The following is a 14898-nucleotide window of genomic DNA, read 5'->3' on the forward strand; positions in this document are numbered from 1 at the left end:
TTCAGATTTCCCTAGAATCATTGAATTGGATGAATATGCATCGCAAGCAAATTATTCCTAACAAATTCTCTATATGAACAGCATGATAAAGATATAAGTTAGAATCATTACGTTCTTTGGAAATCATAAGCATCGACAAGGCATTTGTAACTATGAAAAGCATGATACGCTTGCCAGGAATCTACTTAACATGATCGTGACTAGCAACCTTCACTACTTGTGAATATAAATTCATAACGATTAGGTGAAACAAACTTATATCCTAGCATCAAATTCAAGCATGCAAATTAAGCGTGCACTCTCAATCAACATACAAGAATAAGTTTTAAATCAAACGGTTAAGCAAATTGTATTCAAAACTTATGCAACGATAATTGGAAGTAATCAACTTATTTCACATATATAATCATGGTTTCGAATCACCCCCTAACTAAATAGGGATTTAGCCTCTCATGTTCACAACAAGAAAAATAAAATTTAATTTAAACATAATGAACAAAGGATTGATTACACCTAGAACGCCCAAGGAATCCACTTGAATTTCTGCACGTTTTAAAGTCCTCTTTCTCCTTTCTTCTTGCTGCGGCAGAGAAGGTTTATTGTGTTTTTGGATGATTTTCTGGTTTAGGGATGGATTTATGGTGATATGGTGGTGCTGCAAGGTGGTGGAATGATGAGGGAAGCCACGGCAAGGTGTGGAAGTGGCTGGAGTTGTAGGGAAAAAGGTGCGGCTGAAGGAGAGAATGAATTATGGGAGATGGTGGCTGCGGCTTCGATGAATGGTGTGTTAGGGTGTATGAATTAGAATGTGGCTGTTAAGGGAAAAATAGGGTGGATATAATGAATGCACGGCAGAGAGTTGAGGTTGCTGGAATGGATGGGAAAAGGCACGGCTTGAAAGAATATGGGATGAAAATCCGTGATGGTGGCTGCGTGAAGATGGGAAAAAAACTGATGATTATGCAATATGGGTGATAATGGCCACGGCAGGATGTATGTTTTGGGATTATTAGGTTTAATTAATAATGGGCTAATGGTTATGGAATGCACGGGTCCTCCTAGAGTTAGTGGCTGATTTAAAATATGAATCAATTGAATATGGTGATGCGGCTAGATTTTCTTTTTGGTTTTTTAGGTTAAATGATAAATGGGGGCCACGGCTTATGGTGGAAAAATGGGAGATTGGCTTATGGTGGCTGCGGCACAAGGGAAAAGGTGCGGCTAAATGGATTTGATCAATTAAATGGATGGGAATGTGACGGCTAGAGAAGGAATTAGGGTGGTGGCTGAAAATATTAATTAAAGTGAATCAATTAGGTCGGCTAGGGTGAAATAAAAGGGTGAAAATCTGAGATGGTTGTGGGGTGACGGCTAGGGTTAGGTTAGGGTGAAGGAAATAGGGTTTAAGTGAATGATTTTGGACACAAATGCCCCCCCTTGCACGGCAAGGGAAGGGGAGAAAATAAAAGGGCACGGCAAAGGGTTACAAAGTGACTAGGGCCTTCGTTTTGTGTCCTAAAGCGCCTACAAGGACTTCAAAGTGGCTAGAAAATACGAACGTTTAAGATTAGGAAAGGTTACTGATGCGAGATTTATACGCACACAAATTAAACCCTCTTTTTGTCGATTTGTAGTATAAGTATAAGTAGGGATCGTTCTGGACCGGGGATTAGGAGGGATTGCAAATCTCTTGGAAACTGACTCAAAAACGTAAAATAACAATATGAAATACTAACTTAGACTCAAAGAATGCAAAACTAAAAATAAGAAAGATTAAGACTAAGACTTAAACGAAATATGGGGGGGGTTGGGGTTGATTTTGGACGAATTTAAACTAAAATGGATAGATTGTAAAGAAAACAAATTGTAAATATGAAATTGACGGAAATGAATGGATGGTATGGCTAGCTAAGGGGTTCATCTCCATACATGTTACACTTGCATAATAAAATGGTTTCCAATTGCATTTCAATAAACCATGAATTCTCAACACCCCGGGTTAATTAGGTCCGCTTAAATTAACCGTCAAGTTTTCCTTAAGTTAATGAATTGGATGATTGCATACGACAACCCAAAGCATTCCTCACAAGTTCCCTACATGAATTGCATAATAGAGAAACAAGCAAGAATCATTAAGCATCATGAAAACTATAAGTGTTGACGAGGCATTCGTTACTATGATTGCATGAAACTTATGCCAAGAATTCGTTTAACACGATTGTTTATAAGCAACCTCCACTACTTGTGAATATAAGTTCATAACGATTAGGTGAAACTCACTTATATTCTAGCGTCATATTCATGCATGAAAATTAAGCGCGCATTCTTAATAAACATACATAAATAAGTTATCAATCAAACGGTTAAACAAATTGAATCCACAACTTATGAAACGCAATTAGAAGTAATCAAATCAAAATGCAAGCATAAACATATATTTCGAATCCCCCCCTAGCTAAAGGGGGGTTTAGTTCCTCATACAAAACAAAGAGAATTGAAATTAAACATTGAAATCAAAGAAACGCCTAAACATTCCAACAACTCAAACTTGAATTGTATGAACGTTTAGGCCCTCTTCTCTTCCTCTTTATTGTAGCATAAGGTCTAGGGATAATTGATTTGGGGGATGGAAGTGTGGAATGGAAAAGGAATTATGGAAATAGGTGAGGAGTGGTGGAGAAAATGGTGCAGAAAATGGAGAGAAACTCACGGCTAGAGAAGGAATGGAGTGTTTGTGTTGTGGTATCTACCATGGAATGAGATGTTCTTTGAATGAATGAATGCAAGGGTATTTATAGGAGTAATGGAGGGAACATGACAGCTAGGAGGTGGGTGGAAATGTGGCTGCAAGTTTGGTGAATGATTATGAGTGAATGCATGTGAATGTGGCTAGGTTGGAAAGCTGGAAATCTGAAAATGCAAATGGGAATGCTGAAATGCAAAGGTGGCCACGGTTTTGAGTGTGTTTTGTGTTGGAAATGCATGTGAATGCATGTGAATGTTGTTTGTGTGAAGTGTGTGTGGGTTAAAGAGTGAATGGTGGTGTAATGATGAAGTGTGATGGCTGAAAATGTCAAGGGAAATGCATGTGATTGCAAGGCAAAGAATTTCAGGATGCATGTGTGTTGGTGTGTTGTGTGATTTGTTTTGTGGTTAATGGGAATGTGGTTGAATGATTAAATGGACATGTGGGGTGTAATTGCAAAGGGAATGCAAAGTGAATGAATAATGAATGCATGTGCACTGTTTTTGGGAGAAAGGTGGCTGAATGTGCATGTGAATTAGGTTGTGAAAACATGTGGAATGTGGCTGGAATTGATGAGTAATGCACGGTTTTGTTGTTGGTTCTTTGGTGATGAATGCAATGATGAAATGGATGGGAGTGCATGTGTGTTAGGTGGTGTAATGATGAAGTGGGAAGTGGAAGAATGTGGTTGGAAATGGCTAAGGGGATGCACGGCTAGGAAGAAGAATGAATGATGTGCATGTGTGTGAATGCATGTGTTTAAATGGTTGAAATGTGTAGATGATTATGAGTATGATAAGTGATAAGTGAATGATATGTTAAGTGATAAATGAATGATATGTGGTGAGTGATAAGTGAATGGAAGTGATAAGTGATAAGTGAATGGAAGTGATAAGTGAATGGTTTGATAAGTGATAAGTGAGTGGAAGTGATAAGTGATAAATGAATGATATGTTAAGTGATAAATGAATGATATGTGGTGAGTGATAAGTGAATGGAAGTGATAAGTGATAAGTGAATGATATGATAAGTGAATGCTTTAAGTGTTTAAAATAGGGAACAAAGCCCTTCCTTGCATGGCAAGGAAGGGAGACACAAGGAAACACACGACAATGTCCTAAGGTTGCAAGGAATGTTGTTTTTGTGTTCTAAAATGCGTAGGAGTCTTCAATGATGCTTAAACATGAGGTCTTTTAGGATTTAACTTTCCTACTTCAAGTCTTTAATTTCGTCCATCCTCTTGGCTCCAAGCATATGATATCCATTCCAATCTCTAATTTGCTCCAAAAGGCTCCAAAAGGCATCCTTTTGCATACCTTGCCCTTACAACCTGAAAACACACAAAAGAAGCATAAAGGACTAAAATAACTAGAGAAACATAACGTAAATGCACGAGAACAAGCCATTTAAGTCGCATGAATATGCTCCTATCAAATACCCCCACACTTATCTTTTGCTAGTCCTCGAGCAAAACAGAAAGAAAAACAAAACAAAACCAAACGAAACAAAACAAGTAAAACACAACCTAAACCTTCCAACAACTGTCTTAGGGATTTCCAATGCACATGACACGTTAAAAATCATCATTCCCACAGATTTTAGTCATCTTCACACTTAAGTACATTCTTAATCATAGTCACCATATACTAGTTCACAATTAAGCATTTAAAACCATGTTTTGAATGTAGTAACATGCCTTAGAGAATTTGCTCAATTCCTTACAAGATATGCACTCGATTTTCACTCAGATTTTCTAACTACACACCCTAATCTAGTCATATGTGAGAAGATTGATGTAAACATGTAGACGAACACTCACATAAGTTATAACAAGGAAAGCATTTTCTGGATTTACGATAATGACATGAATATGATCTCATGAATGGAATGCTACTACTTAGAATGAGAACCAGTGATTCCATAAGCTCATATCAATTCCAAACTCCACAAATTGAAACACATAACACTCAAGAGAGAAGCATAAGGGTTGAAACGGAGCTAAAGGTGTTTGGCTAACAAAGAAGGGATATGGAAAACAAAGGTTCTTAAAGAAATAGCGAGCAAAGCATTTGAATTAACGTAGAATTCACTTTTGAATGAAAACTCAACTTTTGAACAAGGGGGAACAGGCTCTTTTTCCTTTCTTTCTTTTCTTTTCTGTTTTTCTTTTTCATATGTTTTTCACAATTTTTTTTTTTTTTTTTTTTTTTTTTTTTTCTTTTGACTTCTCAAAGCATACATAAACACTTAAAAACAAAACATTCTCTCCCCCACACTTATTTTCTTTCATAATGTAACTCAAAAGGAATTCAATTAAGTCATGCTCACTATCTATTAAGAACAAGGGTGGGGATTGTCCTAAACTAGGCTAGGTGAGAAAAATGTGGGTAAACAAAGAATAAAGGCTAAACAAGGCTCAACGGGGTTAAAACTTACAACAAATACGAAATATGGGAAGTGAGGCTATTTGGCTATGGTGGCAACTACACAACTTCATCTTGATATATGTTATGCAAATCAATAACATGCTTTGAATGAAATGGGCATGAGTTCTAGCATTTGGAACTATATGATGAAACGCCTTCTAAGTAGTAACCAAGCAAAGAATAATGAGATCATGCAACGACTTTAGAAAACAAGAAATCACAGATTATACTCTCCAAAGAACGTTATAGGCTCAAGTCTCTCAGGGTTGTAGCGTTTGTTTGAGTTCCTTCTTTCAAGCATGTTACAAAAACGAATTTTTTTCTTTTATGATTGCATGTGAAGTCATACATTATAACCATAACTAAGCATATACCAAGAGTAAATCAAACTTTTCTCCATGTTTATAACTCTTTTTAACAGTCATGCAATTACAAACCAAATCCTTATCATTGTGTTGGAAGGTGACCTACGACACAAACACACAAAAACAACTTTAAAACAACTCTTTTTGGGTTTTTCAAGACAATTTTTCAAATTTTTATGTGATTTCGGAATTTTTAAGTCAAAACACACTAAAACAGTTTTAAAAACATTTTTAAAACAGCAAGGAACAACACTTGAAGTTATGGGTGATAAAATTCAACGAATTTGCATCAACATACTTAGTTACCCCCCCACACTTAAATCAAACATTGTCCTCAATGTTTTAAGCATAGATTCACACAAAGCATAAGTAAATACATAAAAAGCACTTAAACATACTAAACATGGCATAATGTAATTAACAAAGAGAAGAGTTTAGAGATGCAAATCTGGTTATAGAGTGTAAATTCCATCTTCTCCTTGGTAATTGCATTGAGGCTTTTGATCTTTGTGATTCCACAGGCTTACTCTTGAACTGGTTTCTGCCCATCGTTGATTTTCCTTTGTGCTACTTCTTGAACTGGGCAGCAGGATGGTTCCTTTGGTCTCCCCCGAAGGTCTGAGCTTACCCTTTTGGTCTGTTTCTTTGTTCAATCTTTCCAATTCGTATTGAAAAGGGTTGGAGGATAACTCAGCCTATGTTTGTCTCCACATGCTTCAATGTATCATTTTCACTTGCCTTACTCGCTCCCCTTTGCAGAAGTGGTCCCTTCTCCGGAAGTGTATCAACCGTTGAAGATGACTACTCGAGAGCAACGCTAGGTAAGCAATCAGGAATAGATTCCAGGCAGTTGGCTCCAGATCGGAAGACTGACTCCAAGTGCCGGCTGATTGCTTCTTTTACTTTGCCATGCGAGTAAGAACAAGGACAAAGAAAAAGACAGGGAAAGAGCATGATATGAGATACTTTTGCTTTTGACCTTGATGATATGAGATACCTTTGCTTTTGAAGAAGCGGTGAATGAATCAGCACATGTATTTGTTGTGCTGTTTCCTCCTGGGTCATATGTACTCCAGGCATCTGGTATCATCTTTGGGGAAGAAGAAAGAATTGAGTATTTCGAAAGGCTTGGCTGGGAGTGCACCCTCAGAGGTGAGGGAGAGTTGGGCATTTTCTTCAGGTTTGCCCTGCCATAAAAGACGAAGGTCGACATATATAGAGATAATAGCAAGTGGTGGTACTTTTTACCTTTGTCGACAAACGTTTTGATCCCGCAACTCTGGCTTTTTGAAATAGTGGCGCCTCTTCGATTTCTGAGCAGGCGCCCCTTCGATTTCTGAACGACGCCCCTTCGCTTTCTGAACGACACGTGGTAGTGCAGATGCGGCTCCTTTTGACAAAGCTGCACGCGTCTTCTGAAAAGCTGAGAAAGCGTCGCCGAACTTTGCGCTTGTCGGCTAAAGATGTGTAGTTGCGATGATGGCCTCCACGTGTTGTCTGAAAAGAAGAACTCTTTTGACAAAGTTGAACACGTCTTCTGAAAAGCTGAGAAAGCGTCGCCTAAATTACGCCGGAAATTCCGGCTTTTTGAATTGGTGGACGCGTCGCCTTGGCTTTTTTATTGAGCTATCGATCACCACAACAAACACACTCTGAAGATTTCCCATTCTTGAAAACCGACTCCGGCCCTTTGAAAATTTACTCCATCCACCCATTCTCTTTGAACACTTTTGAAAAAAATGGCAAACTCATCGAACCTTAGCTTAGATTTGAGTCTCAGCAGCGATCCGGTTGCGCCCCGTCAAGGTAACGTATGGCGCCCTTCTTTTTTATATTCTAACGGTCCTCTTTCAGGTGAAGACTCTGTGATGCAGGACGCCACAACAGCTACAATAGTAGCTAGGAACCTCCTCACTCCAAAAGATAGTAGGCTGCTGTCAGGACGGTCTGATGAGTTGGCCGTTCAAGAGTCCCTCGCACTTAGTGTTCAGTGTGCGAGCTCTGTGTCCAACATGGGCCTACGTCTGCTTGCCCGCTCTCGTCAGGTGGAATCGTTGATGGCAGAGGTGGAAAGACTTAAGCAAGAGATCCAGCAGCTTAAGTACGAGAATAGAAGTTTGCATGTGCTTGCAAATAACTATTCGTCGGGGATGAAAAGGAAGCTTGATGAGCTGCAAGAATCTGAGGGTCGAATTCACAGTGACCGTCAAAGGCTTGCGTCTTATCTCCAGAGGCACCTTTTTCCTGGGTCATCCAGCGCTTGGCCAAGTATTGAGGCCTAGAATGCTCTAGCTCCGATGCCTCCCGCTCCGATGGCTTCCGCTCCGATGCCTCCCGCTTCTATGCCTCCCGCTTCTGCGCCTTCCGCTTCTGCGCCTCGTAGTGGGGCTTCACGTAAACAACCTTTGTGAAGCTCCACCTTTCTCCATGTTTAGTATCTTTCTTTCAATTTTTTTTTTTTTTTTTTTTTTTTTTTTTTTTTTAACATAAATAAAATCAAACGGCATGGAATTTATCTTTGAATGGGCGGTGATACTTGAAATGATCCGGTAATAGTTTAAATTCCAGATTGGGTGCCTGAATCATTAACCACATGTTAGTATAAAAGAAAATTGAAATTCGGGGAGGCGGCTTACCTGTGTGCTCCAAAATGAACTCCAGAATAAACACCCCTTCGAAAGTTATGACTTGTCCCGTGTCATAAAATCCAACTTCCTTGGGAATTGTGGTTTCAAATTTGTCCTCTTTGATGCCTTCTACATCTTCTCCAGCCACTACCTTCTCTTGAATCATTCTTCTTGGTGTACAAAGTCCTTTGAAGAATTCAACACCATCTAAAACTTGCTGTGTTGCACCAAGAATTTGAATAGCATTTTGCACCTTTGGGAAGGCTTCCACGATGTCCTTTTTACTCTCTTCTTGGTTGGGAATCAAAAACCTGCTAGGAAAAGGGACATTGGGTGGAATAACATCAGAATAACATGAAATTGGGACGTCCTTACTGGTGGTGGGTGGTTTAGAGGGCTTAGGGGGCTGCGGCAAGGGTTGTTCTACCCTTGCCGTGTGCATGTCTTCTTCCTCCTCCTCAATTAGCAGCTCTTCATCCACTTCTAGGCTATGTTTGGACATTTTTAGGTCAGCTCCAACCTCCATAGCACTTCCCAAAGTGATAGCATTATGGATTTCAAAATCTTCCTTCGAGTTTTCAATAGTTGAGTTGGAAAGTTCACTTTGCTCTTGAATTTGTTTCATGAACTCCATAATCTGCCCAAATTGCTCGTCCAATTTACCCAACTTCTTGTCTTGATTTTGTTCGTCCTGCGTCAAAGAGGTTAGTAATTGAAAATTTTTATCATTATCCATGGACATACTTGAACTTGATTGGAATTGTTGTGGGGGAGGTTGTGGTGGCTGCATAGGTGTTGTATTGAACTCCTCATATGGTTGCCAATATGCTTCTTGTTGAGCCTCCTTGGCTTGATTTTGTGACCCCTGCGCCAAAGAATTTATTTCATTAAGAATTTGAATATAATCTACTGGCGAACTTGAATTTAATTGAGCATATTGCATATGAAGTTGTGGTGGCTGCATAGGTCTTGAATAGAACTCCTCATATGGTTGCCAATATGCTTCACGTTGAACTTGTTGATCTTCCCACCATATAGAGTTTGAATGATCCCTCCAATCTCTTTGTGGACATTGATTGGCTTGAAATCCTTGCCTATATGAAGCACCAAATGTAGGGACACTCTGCATTGTGGTCCTTTCGGCATACGGCGACAATTTAGAAGTAAGATTTGCCAATTGAGCTTGAATGCTAGCAAAATCCATATCTTACTTCTCTAGTACCTAAAATCAAAGAAAGAGAACTAAATCAAAAATCAAAAGTAACAACAAACAAAGAAAACAACACTAAGTTAGAAACTAAAACGAAAACAACTAAACCAAAAAAAAAGAAAAGAACCAAGGGATTAGCAAAGTTGCTAATCCCCGGCAACGGCGCCAAAATTTGATGCGAGATTTATACGCACACAAATTAAACCCTCTTTTTGTCGATTTGTAGTATAAGTATAAGTAGGGATCGTTCTGGACGGGGGATTAGGAGGGATTGCAAATCTCTTGGAAACTGACTCAAAAACGTAAAATAACAATATGAAATACTAACTTAGACTCAAAGAATGCAAAACTAAAAATAAGAAAGATTAAGACTAAGACTTAAACGAAATATGGGGGGGGTTGGGGTTGATTTTGGACGAATTTAAACTAAAATGGATAGATTGTAAAGAAAACAAATTGTAAATATGAAATTGACGGAAATGAATGGATGGTATGGCTAGCTAAGGGGTTCATCTCCATACATGTTACACTTGCATAATAAAATGGTTTCCAATTGCATTTCAATAAACCATGAATTCTCAACACCCCGGGTTAATTAGGTCCGCTTAAATTAACCGTCAAGTTTTCCTTAAGTTAATGAATTGGATGATTGCATACGACAACCCAAAGCATTCCTCACAAGTTCCCTACATGAATTGCATAATAGAGAAACAAGCAAGAATCATTAAGCATCATGAAAACTATAAGTGTTGACGAGGCATTCGTTACTATGATTGCATGAAACTTATGCCAAGAATTCGTTTAACACGATTGTTTATAAGCAACCTCCACTACTTGTGAATATAAGTTCATAACGATTAGGTGAAACTCACTTATATTCTAGCGTCATATTCATGCATGAAAATTAAGCGCGCATTCTTAATAAACATACATAAATAAGTTATCAATCAAACGGTTAAACAAATTGAATCCACAACTTATGAAACGCAATTAGAAGTAATCAAATCAAAATGCAAGCATAAACATATATTTCGAATCCCCCCCTAGCTAAAGGGGGGTTTAGTTCCTCATACAAAACAAAGAGAATTGAAATTAAACATTGAAATCAAAGAAACGCCTAAACATTCCAACAACTCAAACTTGAATTGTATGAACGTTTAGGCCCTCTTCTCTTCCTCTTTATTGTAGCATAAGGTCTAGGGATAATTGATTTGGGGGATGGAAGTGTGGAATGGAAAAGGAATTATGGAAATAGGTGAGGAGTGGTGGAGAAAATGGTGCAGAAAATGGAGAGAAACTCACGGCTAGAGAAGGAATGGAGTGTTTGTGTTGTGGTATCTACCATGGAATGAGATGTTCTTTGAATGAATGAATGCAAGGGTATTTATAGGAGTAATGGAGGGAACATGACAGCTAGGAGGTGGGTGGAAATGTGGCTGCAAGTTTGGTGAATGATTATGAGTGAATGCATGTGAATGTGGCTAGGTTGGAAAGCTGGAAATCTGAAAATGCAAATGGGAATGCTGAAATGCAAAGGTGGCCACGGTTTTGAGTGTGTTTTGTGTTGGAAATGCATGTGAATGCATGTGAATGTTGTTTGTGTGAAGTGTGTGTGGGTTAAAGAGTGAATGGTGGTGTAATGATGAAGTGTGATGGCTGAAAATGTCAAGGGAAATGCATGTGATTGCAAGGCAAAGAATTTCAGGATGCATGTGTGTTGGTGTGTTGTGTGATTTGTTTTGTGGTTAATGGGAATGTGGTTGAATGATTAAATGGACATGTGGGGTGTAATTGCAAAGGGAATGCAAAGTGAATGAATAATGAATGCATGTGCACTGTTTTTGGGAGAAAGGTGGCTGAATGTGCATGTGAATTAGGTTGTGAAAACATGTGGAATGTGGCTGGAATTGATGAGTAATGCACGGTTTTGTTGTTGGTTCTTTGGTGATGAATGCAATGATGAAATGGATGGGAGTGCATGTGTGTTAGGTGGTGTAATGATGAAGTGGGAAGTGGAAGAATGTGGTTGGAAATGGCTAAGGGGATGCACGGCTAGGAAGAAGAATGAATGATGTGCATGTGTGTGAATGCATGTGTTTAAATGGTTGAAATGTGTAGATGATTATGAGTATGATAAGTGATAAGTGAATGATATGTTAAGTGATAAATGAATGATATGTGGTGAGTGATAAGTGAATGGAAGTGATAAGTGATAAGTGAATGGAAGTGATAAGTGAATGGTTTGATAAGTGATAAGTGAGTGGAAGTGATAAGTGATAAATGAATGATATGTTAAGTGATAAATGAATGATATGTGGTGAGTGATAAGTGAATGGAAGTGATAAGTGATAAGTGAATGATATGATAAGTGAATGCTTTAAGTGTTTAAAATAGGGAACAAAGCCCTTCCTTGCATGGCAAGGAAGGGAGACACAAGGAAACACACGACAATGTCCTAAGGTTGCAAGGAATGTTGTTTTTGTGTTCTAAAATGCGTAGGAGTCTTCAATGATGCTTAAACATGAGGTCTTTTAGGATTTAACTTTCCTACTTCAAGTCTTTAATTTCGTCCATCCTCTTGGCTCCAAGCATATGATATCCATTCCAATCTCTAATTTGCTCCAAAAGGCTCCAAAAGGCATCCTTTTGCATACCTTGCCCTTACAACCTGAAAACACACAAAAGAAGCATAAAGGACTAAAATAACTAGAGAAACATAACGTAAATGCACGAGAACAAGCCATTTAAGTCGCATGAATATGCTCCTATCAGTTACCAAAACGGGAAACTTAGGATTAACTTTCCTAAAATAGGAAACCTTGTTTGAGTAGGATTCCTCGTTTTGGTAAGAATTCATCGTTGGAGTAGGAATTCGTCATTTCTCCGAGTCTTCAACTCATTCATTCCTCTTTCGCTCCAAAAGACTCCAATTTGCATCTTCTTGCACACTTTGGCCTTATAATCTGAAAATACACAAAAGTAGCCTTAAACACTAAAATAGCTAAGTAAACACAACATAAATGCACGAGAACAAGCTAATTAAGTCGCATGAATATGCTCCTATCACTTTACTGTGGAGTCACGTTGTTACTTTTACAAAAGCTGAATGAATAGTGACTTTTTTGTTTTTCACTATTGATGAATAGTGACCTTGTCCTGCGGAAGAAATGATAACAGCTACTGCTGATGATGCTGTTTGGCTGACATAATCACATGGGCAAATAATGCAGTTCAAAAGTCGAACAGACCTATCCATTTTGATTGTTTTAAACAAACCACATAAAATCCGATGGGCAAATAATTACTTGTTTTAAACAAACCACATAAAATCCGATGGAGGAAGCTTAAAGCTGACATCGCTTCTGAGGAAAACATCCCCAGAAGAAATATTTTTAGAAAAAAGTATTGTGATGAAGAAAAGCTAGCCATTTATGCTGAATGGAAAGCTTTTGTAGAACAATACCAATTTGAAATATCTTTCTTTGATTTTATTGAAAAACATTATGAAACAAAAAATAAAGTTACGGTTGTTACCAAAGAAAATTGGGTTAAGGAAGACAAAACTTTGATTTCCTCCAGTCATCCTCCCAAAGAAACTATTTTAATTTCCACTAGTAATACCAGCATTCCCGCAACTCCTTTCAAAATTCCAAAAGAAGATTCTGGTTTTAAACCTATCATTGAACAAAACAATTTTACGAACCAAAGTCTTCATACTATTGGAAAACAATTAGACAAAATTGAAACCAAAATCGACAAATTGTCTCACCCAAAATCTTCTAAAAAAGAAAAACCTTTAGTAAATTTTACTGATACTTCTTCAAGTTCCACTGCTTTAAAATCCATGACTACTTTACAAAAAATTGATCATATGCTCACTGAGCTCAAAAAAGAGAAAGTTGTTAATGTTTTGCAAAACAATGATGTTTCTGTCGAAGAAGAAAATACATCTGATCCAGATACTTCTCAGGACACGGAAACTAGTTCTGCTATTCAAAATATTGAAAATGTTTTTCGAAACATTGATCTTCAACCAACTTTTGATTTAAAACGTATTCGTACTCATTCGGTCAACCCTACTTCTCTTACAAAAAACTGGTATCCCAGGCCAACTCCTCCTGACCTACAATTTGAAGAACGAAATATCCAAAATCAATTTTCGATTTCAGCTAACAAACTCTATGAATGGAATATAGACGGCTTGTCAGAACAAGAACTTTTGAACAAACTTCAACACATTTCCATGGTTGCTAATAGCTACATTTCAAATCACAATTTTACACAAACACAAATCGTTGATCTTCTCGTCACTGGTTTCACTGGAATGCTTCATTCTTGGTGGGAGAACGACTTAACTTCTCAGTCCAGAGATGAAATACGCTTTGCGGTAAAAAAAGATGAGGAAGGATTTCCCATTTTTGACGAAACGATAGGACAGGGAATACCCGACGGAGTAAATACTTTACTTTATATGATTATAGAACACTTTATAGGAACACCCAGCAACGTTACTACACGTATTCACGACCAACTGAGTAATTTAAGGTGTCCAACCTTAAGTGATTTTAGATGGTATAAAGATGTTTTCATATCCAGAGTTATGCTTCGGGAAGATAGTAATCAACCTTTTTGGAAAGAAAAATTTATCAATGGTTTACCAAATCTTTTTGCTCACAAAATTTGAAATGTTTTAGTAAATGAAGAAGGTGTCATACCTTATCATCCCCTTACTTATGGTAACATAGTTAATGTTATTCAAAAGGAAGGATTGAAAATGTGTATCAACATGAAGATTTCAAAACAAGTTCATAAAGAAAAATCTATTGCTAAATACGAACTTAGAACATTTTGTGAACAATATGGTTTACCTCCAATCGCTCCTTCGAGTAAAAAGAAAAAAGCCCAACAAACCAGCAGGTTTTCTAAACATCAATCCAGATTTTATAAAAACAAAAGATCTTCCAACAAACCTTTTCAAACAAATAAATTTTATGAAAAACCATCTTCAAACAAAAAACCTTTTCGAAAGTCTAAAAAGGATTTTCAGAATAAAAAGGGAAAATGTTACAAGTGTGGTAAATTTGGTCATTATGCAAATGAATGTAAAGTTAAGAAGGCTATTAACCAATTAAAAATCTCTGAAGAAGAGAAAATTCAACTTATTCAGGCTTTAGAAATTAGAAATACTGACTCTAGTCAATCTGCTAAAAATCCCGATTTTTCCGTCTCCGACTCTAGCAGTTCTAGCGACGTCTCCTCGCCAAACATTAAGTTTGGGTGCACGGACACTTGTTGTAATAAAATTTCAGTGCTTAATAAGCAAGAAGAACAAGAAGAGTTTTTAATGGAATTAATTAGTAAAGTCGATGACCCTGATTTAAAATCTTTTTATTTGAAAAAACTCAAAAATTTGATTTCTCCTCATGAACCTGGCACTAGTCAAACTTCTTCTCAAAAGATTTCTCTCGGCACCACTTTGGAATGGTTTAATAAACCAAAAAAGGATTTAACCATCAAGGATTTA

Source organism: Pyrus communis, chromosome 16, assembly GCF_041283825.1.
Source record: "Pyrus communis isolate YQ-2024b chromosome 16, ASM4128382v1, whole genome shotgun sequence".
Classification (NCBI taxonomy): domain Eukaryota; kingdom Viridiplantae; phylum Streptophyta; class Magnoliopsida; order Rosales; family Rosaceae; genus Pyrus; species Pyrus communis.